The sequence below is a fragment of the Notamacropus eugenii genome, chromosome 1, assembly GCF_028372415.1.
Source record: "Notamacropus eugenii isolate mMacEug1 chromosome 1, mMacEug1.pri_v2, whole genome shotgun sequence".
Lineage (NCBI taxonomy): Eukaryota > Metazoa > Chordata > Mammalia > Diprotodontia > Macropodidae > Notamacropus > Notamacropus eugenii.
The window spans coordinates 456,499,837-456,512,244 of NC_092872.1; positions in this window are offsets into that span (position 1 = coordinate 456,499,837).

A 12,408-nucleotide genomic window follows, 5' to 3' on the forward strand; every position below is an offset into this window, starting at 1 on the left:
ACAATGATCCAAGGCAATTATGAAGGACTTAGGATGGGAAAGAACTGATGGACTCTGAATGCCTATTGAAGCATACTATTTTCACTTTATTTTTTGTGTGTGTCTCCTTTTTGGTCTATTTCTTCTTTCATAACTATGACTAATGTAGAAATATGTTTTATATGATTGTTCTATCAATTGTTTATCATTTTAGGAAGGGGGAGGAGATGAAGGGATAAAAGTTCAGAACTCCAAATTTTGCAAAAATGAATGCTAAAAGTTGACTTTTCATATAACAGGGGAAAAAACAAAATATTGTTTAAATAAATCAAATATCTTGTTTGAACATCCAGGAGCTGGGATGCCGGAGTGATCAGTAAGTGCTCTCCCCTCCCCCCCCGATGACCGTGAGGGAACCATAAAATTCTTCCCCAGATTGATCCTGGATCAGTGGGAGCAGCAGAAGGGGGCGGGTGGTCTCATAACACCAGAGGCTGGAGAGGTGGCAAAGGGGGATTCTTCCTACCGTGGTGGAGGCTGTCTGGAGGGACAGACGACCCAGGGCAGAGAAAAATTCGCACTGAGACCCAAGCAAGCCTCAGCCCGGGAGACGAGCCCCAGGAGGGGCGGGAACACGCATTAGCCTCTAGGCGTGCCCCAGCCCTCCAGGGGAAAAGGGAAGACAATAGGGAAGCTGGGATCACCATCCCCCGGACCTTGCCTTTGCCTCAGGCCAGCTGAGGAGATATCCTGAGACCAGACCACACCTCCCACACACCTATCAAGCTAAACCCAGGGTTGATCTGGGAAACAACAACAACAACAACAACAAAAAAAAAAAAAGCCTGCTTTTAGCCTAGACAAACATCAACTCAACTTGAAGATCTGTACCTTCTGACTGAAAGAACCAAAAGCTACAACACTCAGCCAACATCATGAATCGGAAAAAGCAGACGAAAAGTGAAAAAACCATAGAATCTTTCTATGGGGATAAGGACCAAAACACAAACACCAAAGAGGTCAGAGCTGAGACTGTACTTCCATCTGAAACCTCAGATGGGACTATGAATTTCTCGCAAGCACAACTAGATTACCTGGAACGTCTGAAGAAGGATATAAAAGAAAAACTGGCCAATGATTTTAAAACCATAAAAAAAGAATTCACTGATGAGAACATCAATCTGAAAAAGAAAATTGAAGAAATGGAAAAGGAAGTTCAAAAATTAACTGGAGAGAATAATTCCCTAAAAGGAAGAGTTAATCAAACGGAAAAGGAAACTCAAAACCTAATAGGGAAAATTGATCAGATGGAAAAGGAAACCCAAAACCTAACTGGGAAAATTGGTCGAATGGAAAAAGAAGTACAAAAATTAAATGGAGAAAATAGCTCCTTAAAGGGAAAAATTGGCCAGATGGAAAAGGAGATGCGAAAGCTAACTGAAGAAAACAATACGATCAAGATTAGAATTGGGCAAGTAGAAACTAATGACTCAATGAGGCAACAAGAATCAGTCAAACAAAATCTAAAGAATGAAAAGATAGAAGAAAATCTAAAATATTTAATTGGAAAAACAACTGACCTGGAAAATAGATCCAGGAGAGAAAATCTAAGAATTATTGGCCTGCCAGAAACCCATGATGAAGAAAAGAGTCTGGACAATATCTTCCAGGAAATCATCAAGGAAAACTGCCCAGAAGTACTAGACTCAGAGGGCAAAATAGTCATCGAAAGAATCCACGGTTCCCCACCGGAAAGGGATCCCAAACTCAAAACCCCAAGAAATATAGTTGCCAAATTCCAGAGCTATCAAGTGAAGGAGAAAATACTACAAGCAGCCAGAAAGAAACAATTTAAATATCAAGGTCACATAGTCAGGATCACACAGGACCTTGCAGCTTCTACATTAAAAGATCGAAAGAATTGGAACCCAATATTCCGTAAGGCAAAGGAGTTGGGACTCCAACCGAGAATCAACTACCCAGCAAAGTTCAGCATAACATTTCAGGCAAGGAGAAAGTCATTCAACGAAATAAGGGATTTCCAGAGCTTCCTGACCAAAACACCAGAACTCAATAGACAATTTGATCTTCAAATGCAGGTCTCCAGAGAATCATAAAAAGGTAAACAGAGGGGAAAAAACAAAAACAAAAACTTGCAACTCAATCAGGGCAATCTGTTTACCTCCCTGTAAGGGAAGATGATACCTGTTAATCTTGAGAACTGTGCAGCTATTATGATAAAAGGGATATATGTAGAGGGAACGGGCATAAAGTAAATGATGTCATGGCAAAAATATGATTTAAGTATGAGAAGGGAATGTAATAGGAGGTGTGGATAGGGGGAAGCAGAAAATGGCAAATTATATCACAGGAAGAAGTACAAAACCATAGTAGAGGGAAGGAGGGGAGGGAGATGAGCATTGTTTGAGAGGTACTCTCATCTGATTTGTTCAAAGGAGGGAACAATAACCTTAAGCAGATAATCCTAACTAGCTCTATAGGTAGTAGGAGGGGAAGGGGGAAGAAAGGGGAGGGTGGCTAAAAGGGAGGAAAGAAGCAATAAGAGTAAAGGGGAGTAAAAGGGAGGGGGGCTAAAAGAAGGAGGGGAAGGCTGCAGGAGGAGGGGGAGAAAAGTGAATACTATTGAGGAGGGGAAGGGAGACGGGAGAGTTAAAAGCACAAATGATGGGAAAGAGGGTGGAGGGAAATACACAGATTGTAATCATAACTGTGAATGTGAATGGGATGAACTCTCCCATAAAACGGAGACGGATAGCAGAATGGATTAAAAGCCATAATCCAACAATATGCTGTTTACAAGAAACACATTTGAAACGGGGGGATACACATAGGATAAAGGTCAAAGGATGGAGCAGAATATATTGTGCTTCAGCTCATGTAAGAAAGGCAGGAGTAGCAATCCTAATCTCAGACAAAGCAAAAGCAGAAATAGATCTAATCAAAAGGGATAAGGATGGAAACTATATCCTACTAAAAGGCACCATAGACAATGAAGCAATATCATTACTAAACATGTATGCTCCAAGTGGTATAGCACCCAGATTCTTAGAGGAGAGGTTGGGGGAGTTGAAGGAAGAAATTGATAGCAAAACTATACTAGTGGGGGACCTCAACCTCCCCCTCTCTGAACTAGATAAATCCAACCTTAAAATAAACAAGAAAGAGGTTAAGGAGGTAAATAAAACTCTGGATAAGGTAGATATAATAGATCTTTGGAGAAAATTAAATGGGAATAGAAAGGAATATACCTTTTTCTCAGCGGTACATGGAACATTTACAAAAATTGACCATGTACTAGGACATAAAAATCTCACAATCCAGTGCAGAAAGGTAGAGATAATCAATGCATCCTTTTCAGATCATAATGCATTAAAAATTACATGTAATAAAAGGCCATGGAAAGAGAAACCAAAAATCAATTGGAAACTAAATAATCTAATTCTAAAGAAGGATTGGGTTAAAGAAGAAATCATAGAAACAATCAACAACTTCATTCAAGAGAATGACAATAGTGAGACAACGTACCAAAACTTATGGGACACTGCAAAAGCAGTTATTAGGGGAAGTTTTATATCTCTGAATGCTTACATAAATAAAATAGAGAAAGAGGAGATCAATGACTTAGGCTTGCAGTTGAAAAAGCTAGAAAAAGAACAAATTGAAAATCCCCAAGTAAATACCAAATTAGAAATACTGAAAACCAAAGGAGAGATTAATAAAATTGAAATAAAGAAAACTATTGAATTAATAAATAAAACCAATAGTTGGTTTTATGAAAAAACTAATAAAATTGATAAACCTTTGGTTAATCTGATCAAAAAAAGGAAGAAGAAAACCAAATTACTAACATTAAAAATGAAAGGGGTGAACTCACCTCCAATGAGGAGGAAATTAAAACAATAATTAGAAACTACTTTGCCCAACTTTATGCCCACAAATTCGATAATCTAAACGAGATGGATGAATATTTTAAAAAATACAAATTGCCCAGATTAACAGAAGAGGAAGTTGAATACTTAAACAACCCCATCTCAGAAAAAGAAATTGAACAAGCCATCAATGAACTCCCTAGGAAAAAATCTCCAGGGCCAGATGGATTCACAAGTGAATTCTATCAAACATTTAAAGAACAGTTAATTCCAATACTACATACACTATTCTTGAAAATTGGGGAAGAAGGAGTCCTCCCAAATTCTTTCTATGATACAAATATGGTTTTGATACCCAAACCAGGAAGAGACAAAACAGAGAAAGAAAATTATAGACCAATTTCCCTAATGAATATAGATGCAAAAATTTTAAATAAGATTTTAGCAAAACGAATACAGCATCTTATCACGAGATTAATACATTATGATCAGGTAGGATTCATACCAGGACTACAGGGCTGGTTCAATATTAGGAAAACTATTAGCATTATCGACCACATCAACAACAAAGCTAACAAAAACCACATGATTATCTCAATAGATGCAGAAAAAGCTTTTGACAAAATACAACATCCATTCCTACTAAAAACATTGGAGAATGTAGGAATAAAGGGAACTTTCCATAAAATAATAAGCAGTATCTATCTAAAACCTTCAGCAAGCATTATATGCAATGGGGATAAGCTAGATGCATTCCCAATAAGATCAGGGGTGAAACAAGGTTGTCCATTATCACCACTATTATTCAATATGGTACTAGAAATGTTAGCTGTAGCAATTAGACAAGATAAAGATATTCAAGGAATTAGAATAGCCAAAGAAGAAACTAAGTTATCACTCTTTGCAGATGATATGATGATTTACCTAGAGAATCCCAGAGATTCAAGTAAAAAATTACTTGAATTAATAAACAACTTTGGCAAAGTTGCAGGGTACAAAATAAACCCACACAAATCCTCTGCATTCCTATATATTAGCAACAAAGTTCAACAGCAAGAGATAGAAAGAGAAATCCCATTTAAAGTTAGGGTAGACAGTATAAAATACTTAGGAGTCTACCTGCCAAAACAAACCCAGGGACTATATGAACACAATTACAAGACACTTTTTGCACAAATAAAGTCAGATTTAAGTAAGTGGAAAAACATTAGTTGCTCATGGGTAGGCCGTGTTAATATAATAAAAATGACAATTCTACCCAAATTAATATACTTATTTAGTGCCATACCAATTAAACTATCAGACAATTACTTTCTAGAGCTGGATAAAATAATATCAAAATTCATTTGGAAAAACAAAAGGTCCAGAATATCAAAGGGACTAATGAAAAGAAATGCTTGGGAAGGTGGCCTAGCGCTACCAGACCTTAAACTGTACTATAAAGCAGCAATTATCAAAACCACTTGGTATTGGCTAAGAAACAGAGAGGTAGACAAGTGGAATAGACTTGGCACTCAAGATGCAGTAGGCAAGGAATATAGCAACCTTCTGTTTGATAAACCCAAGGACCCCAGCTTCTGGGATAAGAACTCATTGTTTGACAAAAATTGCTGGGAAAACTGGATAACAGTGTGGCGGAAATTAGGCATAGACCCATACCTGACACCGTACACAAGAATAAAGTCCAAATGGGTACATGATTTAGGTATAAAGATTGATACCATGAATAAACTGGAGAAGCAAGGAATAGTGTATTTATCAGATCTATGGAGAAGGGAAGAATTCTTTACTAAAGGAGAGATAGAATGCATTATGAAATGCAAAATGGATAACTTTGAGTACATTAAACTGAGAAGTTTTTGCACAACCAAACCCAATGCAACCAAAATCCGGAGGGATGTAGTAAATTGGGAAAAAATTTTCACAGCTAAGCTCGGGGATAAAGGCCTCATTTCTAGAATATATAGAGAACTGACCCAAATGTATAATCATACAAGTCATTCCCCAATTGATAAATGGTCAAAGGATATGAACAGGCAATTTTCAGAGGAAAAAATTAAAGCTATCTATAATCATATGAAAAAATGCTCTAAATCACTATTGATTAGAGAGATGCAAATCAAAACAACTCTGAGGTACCACATCACACCTATAAGATTGGCAAACATGACAGAACAAGAAAATGATAAATGCTGGAGAGGATGTGGGAGAGTTGGAACACTAATTCATTGTTGGTGGAGCTGCGAGCGCATCCAACCATTCTGGAGAGCAATTTGGAACTATGCCCAAAGGGCTACAAAAATGTGCATACCCTTTGACCCAGCAATATCACTACTAGGACTATATCCCCAAGAGATCATAAAAATGGGAAAGGGTCCCACATGTACAAAAATATTTATAGCAGCACTCTATGTAGTTGCCAAAAACTGGAAGTCAAGGGGATGTCCATCAATTGGGGAATGGCTGAATAAATTATGGTATATGAATGTAATGGAGTACTATTGTGCCATAAGAAATGATGAACAAGAAGACTTCAGAGAGGCCTGGAAGGACTTATATGACCTGATGCTGAGTGAAAGGAGCAGAACCAGGAGAACTTTATGCACAGCAACAACCACAGTGTGTGAGAGTTTTTTCTGGTAGACTTAGATTTTTGTAATAACACAAGAACTTCTGAAAAAAAAAAAAAATCCCAATGGTGGACCTCAAGGCAAAATGCCTTCCACACTCAGAGAGAGAAATATGGAAGTCACTCACATAATGTAGCAGATCATGTTTGTGTATGTGTATCTGTTTGTGTATCATGTTCTGATTTGTTATACGGATTCTTTCATTTATCTTAGTCTGACTACATAGCATGACTATAGTGAAAATATACTCAATAGGAAAGTATATGTAGAATCTATACAGAATTGTATGCAGTCGTGGGGAGGGAGGGAGGTAGTGGGGGTTGGGTGGGGAGGGATAAAATCGCAATTGTATGGCAATGATTGTTAAACATTAAAAAAATAAAAAAATTAAAAAAAATAAAAAAAAAATAACATCAGATATCACAAAAAAAAAAAAAAAAATAAAAATAAATCAAATATCTTCCAGATAGCCAGAGAGGATAAGACTCACCTTTGCATTGCACTGGTGCTCTGCGGTGAAAAAAATACTCACCTAGAATCCAGACAGCATGGATTTTCCTATTGTTTTCTCATTAATGTCAGATAACATAATTTCCCTTCTTTGGGCCTCAGTTTCCTCTTTTATAAAATGGGCATGTTTAGACAGGATTATCGTTCAGGTCCTTTCTAATTTTTATATCCTGCGGTCTTATGGATTAAAGGATTTCTATGATGTTGACTAGGTGTTTGGATTTCAGTGGGAGACTCAATAATCTCTTCAGGATGTAAGAGATTCCCACATGTCTCCAGGGCTTCCTTCTAATTTTCCTTTTTCTTCACTTGGACAGTCATATTTCTACAGGCCAGTTTGTTTGCTGGATGAGGTAAAAGAACTAGAAACCATAGGACTTCTAGGGTGATCTGCCTCATGAAGAAACAATCTATTCTTCAAGTTCCAAATGTCTGGACTTGACTGTGTTCCAAAGGGCTCCTTTTTTAGTAAATGGACAAAAAATTTTCACAAGCAGTTGTCATACATTGCCTAAGAAACTCATTTGACTCGTTTAGCACTTAATAACACTTTGTAAACTTCAAAGCACTATCTGAATATGAGTTATTAATAGTGATACTAATATTAGAATCATAGATTCATTCATTTAATCAACATTTTTAAACATCTGTTGTATACCAGGCATTCCATTAGGCTCTGAGGATATTCAACCCTCATTGAGATCTCTGATCTCATTGATTTGGAAGTTCCCTCGAACAATTCAGATAGCAAAACACTCCACACCTGTCCATTGTGTGACTTTTGTCCAAATCCTCTAATAAATTCATCACAAAGGGTCCACCCAACATTACTGAGGTTTCCCTCAATTTCTCCTGATATCTCTAGGGTACCAGTAGAAGTTTCAACCTTTCCATCTGTCATTCACCATGTGACCAGCCCATCTTGTCTTCATATCAGACATTTATTTCTGTTTGTTGGAATTCTAGAGGCAGTCAGGTAGCACAATGTATAGAGCTCTGGGCCAGAAGACTTGAGCTCAGACCTCTACCAGCTATCTAAACCTGAGCAAACCACTTAATTTATGGCTGCCTCAATTTCCTCAACTGTGTAAAATGAGGATAATAATACCACCTAACTCTCAGGTTAGGATTAAATGAAATAACGTATGTAAAGCACTTAGTACCTTGTACTAAGTGTGCCTAGCACATAATAATCACTTAATAAACATGTTTCCTTCTTCATTGATTACATATTGCAGCATACTCATAGTTCTCCATTACCTTCTGTGTGCGATTCATTTTTTATCCCTCAAAAATAGGTGTATTTGGAGGAACTAGGTGATGCAGTAGATAGAGCACTGACCCTGAAGTCAAGAGGACCTGAGTTCAAATCCAGGCTCAGAAACTTACTAGCTATGTCATCCTGGCCAAGTAACTTAACCTCAGTTGTCTCAACAGAAAAAAGTTGCATTTCATATCTTTCTGTCATACAATAATACATAAATGTTGATAATTTGATGTTAAATCAGTGGAAATTTGCTTTCATGAGAAGATTGGGGTCAATAAAGGAATATAATCATTTCTTGGAGGCAATACAGCCTACAGTTTTCCTCCTGTTCAACTCTGATCCCAATTCATTATTCATCTGTACAATCTGTTCCAGATATACCTACAAATGAAAAAGTGCTATAACTTTTCGGTCCAAATACACACTGAAATCTGGACTATAGGTCTTCATCCATTTGGTGTTCCCTTAAGGATAGTCAGGTCAAATTCCTTTAATGATTACATATCTCTTCCGAGAGACCCTGTAATGTTCTGGAGCTTGATATAACTAGCAAGATGCCACCTGCAAACAGGAGCATCTGGAAAGCCTCATTATCCATAGGGAATCTCTCTTTGACCTGAATTCTGTGATGGATCTCTCCTGTTGTTTTGTGTACACTTCCTTATTTTATGTCTTATCTGATGTTTGTCATTAGAGAATATTGAAAAGGTTTGTTTTTGTTGTTATGTATTCTAAGGATGTTTGACCAATTTTGGTGTGTGAATTGGAGACATATTTTTGGAAAAGCATGTAGAGAACCATTTTATTCTACTAAACTAAATGTTCTTTCATAATCAACAAACAACAGGCACAATGAGATCTTCTGTCCCATTGTGACATGTAAAGGTAAAACAACATCGCATATCCCATTGAGGATACAAAGATAAAAGCAAAACAGTCCTTGACCTTCAGAAGTTTTTGATACAATACTTTCTATTGAGAATCATAGATTCAAAGCTGGAAGTGAACTGGGAGGCTCTGAAATCCAATCTCTACATTTTATAGGAGAAAACAAAGGTCTTACAAGTTCAAATGAGTTGCCTAAGGTCACACAAGGAGTAAAAAAATCAGAACTGGAATTCAAATTGAATAAATTGACCATTTGGTTTTGTTTCTTGGTGAAGTTTCTTAAAGAATTATAATGTATGTAAAGAAGCTTTAAAGTGTTTTTTTGGGGGGTGTTTTTGGGGTTTTTTTTGTTTTTTTAGTATTATGATCCTATTGAAATCTCACATCATCCATGAGAGTAGGCAGGGCAAATACTACTGTATTTCACAGGTGAGGAAGCTAAGGATCAGAAAAGTTAAGTTACATGCTTGGAGTCGCAAGAAGAGTTAGAAGGCCTGTATCTTATAATTAAAATTTATACTAACCAGATCTAGATATAATCTAAAATCCACAATCCTACCTTTAGCAACACTTTTTAGTCCACTGTTTTTTCCATAGTACCAGATTTCCTCAATCCAAGAAAGGAGGATAGAGACAGAGACAGACAGAGACAGAGAGATAGAAAGACACACACAGGGAACAGATAAAGTTGGAAGAAAGAAAGAAAGAAAGAAAGAAAGAAAGAAAGAAAGAAAGAAAGAAAGAAAGAAAGAAAGAAAGAAAGAAAGAAAAAGGAAGGAAGGAAGGAAGAAAGAAAGAAAAAGGAAGGAAGGAAGGTAAGAGGGAAAGAAGGAAGACATTTCCTAGAAAGTCAAAGAAAAGGAGGGAAAATAAGACACTGAAGTAGTGATTCTAAAATAAAAATTTCCCTGGCAAATAGCTGTGTTGATATTTTTGTTAAAATATTAACATCCAATGTAGCCAAACAATAGTGAGTTCCAAAAAAAATCCGATGACATTCGCTGAGCTTGGTCAGAAGAACTGTTGGAAACCTAGGAAGAAAAGAGGGATCTTGAAGTCTTGAGGCATGTCCTCTTCCTTCCTCTGCCAGATATCTCTCAGTGTTTCCCAGAGGCAGAAAGCATGGAGGAAGAAGATGCTCTTGGTCTCATTATTCCCCCCTGAGGAGACAACTTCCTCCTCCAACACTGTAAGAACAGAGAATTTCTCCCATAGCTAATAAACCAACCCCATAAATGCCATGGAAGATTGCTGTGATAATTTTGTGACATCTCAGTGCTCCATGGAACTATCCTGAATGAAGCAGGAAGTGAAATGAAGGCCACAAAAAGTCACCGTCCTTCAAACATAGGGGGAAAAAAAACAAGATGTTCTACATAAAGACTTGGATGGGCCACCTATGGAAATCTTCAAAGAAGATAACGTTTTGTAAATGTTAATCAAAGTGTCTCCCAAATCTTACCAAGAAACTGCAAAATTAAAATTTAAACTGGTTTAGTTAAAAGAAACTATATTTTCAATTTTAACCCATGCTCAGGTATGAAATAAAAGATGTTACAACCAATGAAGTTCTGGTAGCCAGTGAAAAAGAGTGTAACATTGCTACAAACAAGAATCCTTAACTAAGTTCCTACTATATGCACTTCTGGGGATCTGGGAGGTTTGATTAAACAATTCAATTTAATGTGACAAGCGTTTATTAGGTGACTACTATGTGCAAGGCACAAGAGATATAAAACCAAAGTGAAATATAGATTTTTGTCTTCCAAGAGATTTCTTGTGGAGAAGCATGGAATATATAATTATATAATAAACTATTTGCGTTGGAAAGGACTTTGTTGGCATTTCATTTTGTATGTCTGTTCTGGGTTTGAAGGAGAGAAAGTGTGAAGGAATTCCTTGAAAGATCCTAAGCAAGTTTTCTAGAAGGAGAGGTAAGTGTAGGAAGGAAATAAGGCATAGTTGAGAATTGTAGTTGGAGACAGAAGATCTGGAATCCAAATCTAACACTTATGGTAATCATGAACAAATCCTTGGGCCTCAGTTTCATCATGTATAAAATCAAGGGGTAAGACTAGATGACCTCCAAGTTTTCTTCCAGTTAAACTATTCTATGATTATGGAAATCTGTTCTGAAAACAAACTGGTTTACAGAAAATACTGGTACTATGAAACGTACATGGGATTTAGAGTCAGTGAATCTGGGTTCAAGTTCCATCCTCCCCATTTAATTCCTCTGTAACTATGGTAAACTTACTTAACCCTCCTGGTTCTTCATTCTCAAGTCAGTTGTCATATTCTGATTCATGCAAAAAGATGAGATCACAAAATCTGATTTAGTACGCCTTTCCCTTGAAGTTAGACTAGATCCAAACCACATTGACCAGATATCTTCTTTTAGCACAGTAATTTCAAATATAAATCTCAAGTTTCAAGACTATAACATGACTTATTTGCAATTCTACTTTCACAATATCTATTTCTCTCCATATAGATTTGGTAATGACAGGAGCTATTTATATAGAGACAAGGGGCTACAGAACACGTCTGGGACAGGGCTGACAATGGGTTTCACACAACCCAAAGTGATCCTTCTATAATTCAGATTCCTGATCTGGTCTATTTTTTTTTTAAATTAGGGGGTGATCTTCAACAATATTTTTAATTGGATGCTTGAATTTAATTATCTTTCTCATCAGAATCATAGATCCTGATTTTAGATCCCTGACAGGCTTTTAAAACTGGAAGGGACATTAATGATCATGTAGTATGATCCCTTCGTTTTATAAAAAAAAAAGAAATAAAGGGTAGAGGGAAAAATGATTTTTCTAAGCTCATCCATTTGCTAACTAGCTATTCCAGATTGAAAGTCATATCCTCTACCTTTAAATCCAGTTTTCTTTCCATGGCAATGTCTTCTCTGTCTACCAGTTGAATCCTTTAGAATAACTAAAAAGTTAATAAACAAACATTTATCAAGCACTCCACAGTGATGCAGGAGTCTGGCACAGAAGCCCCCAGATAGGAATCTGAAGTTTGGAGTCAGGACAATAGAAGGTCAAAGGATGGGAGCCACTTCTCATCACTCCTGTTCTGGCTTGAGTCACCAGAGGTTACAGAGACATGCTGTGCCCTTCCTGTTGCCTCCTCATTGACGTTACCTCTGACATGAGTTTGGCTATTCCATTCCCTCTAGCACAAATTGTCCCTGTTCTTTTGGAAGGTGGGATCCATGTACCCTCCT